General features: G+C 42.4%; 1 pseudogene; it reads right to left on the minus strand.

Moving 5' to 3' along the window:
- LOC102756674 overlaps positions 1-819 on the minus strand; it is a 3,224-nt pseudogene that overhangs the window by 919 nt on the left and 1,486 nt on the right.

Below are 819 nucleotides of genomic sequence, written 5' to 3' on the forward strand. Positions count from 1 at the left end.
CCAGAACTGTGCCATATTCATCTGTCAGGAACAGGACATCTAGATCGCCATACATTTTCATACAGTCTTTGCAGGTACATAACTTGCTACTCCAGTTCAGGGGCCAAAAGGTGGCAGTGTCTTTCTTTATAAAATGCTTGGCTTTAAGCTCCTGAAGTTTGCAGCCAGTCTGTGATTCTGTATTGAGATGTTGCTTCTTAAACACTGTCTGGAGATCATACTCAGAACTAGAGCTGGCACATGGTTCATTAGTCTGCTCTGCTTTAACTGCCTTGACAGCATCCTTTGCATGTTCTGGAACATCCTCTTTGAGGGGACTATCATAATGATATCCATTTTCAGGTTTGGTAACTTCCTCATCACCTATTCCATCGACATTCAGCACCAACCCATCATCCTCAGCAGATACTTTGGTTACTGCCAATTGTGCACCATAAACCCACAAGAAAGAGCAGCGCTTCATACAGGCCTGGCACACCATCTCCTGGAAATCCCCACTCTCGGGGGGCATGGCACCAAGATGCCTTCCATGGAACCAGTCTTCACAGACTACGCACTGGATTATCTCATCTGGAATCTCATCATCAGGATCAGGATAAGGTATCTTACAAATGCAATACAATCCAAAAAAGCTGTCATTATACTTAAGGCCAGAATTTATCTTTGCTTTGTCAGGAAATAATTTGCATTCCAAATTTTTAAACTTGCTGTTTCCACAATCACAATGAACATTTCTTTTTGTATATAGCTCAAATAGTTTATGAGTTCCATGACACTCATAACTGCAAGCTAGGCAAATTCCTGCTGGCTCTTCTCCCT

This window comes from Myotis davidii, unplaced genomic scaffold (assembly GCF_000327345.1).
Source record: "Myotis davidii unplaced genomic scaffold, ASM32734v1 scaffold575, whole genome shotgun sequence".
NCBI lineage: Eukaryota > Metazoa > Chordata > Mammalia > Chiroptera > Vespertilionidae > Myotis > Myotis davidii.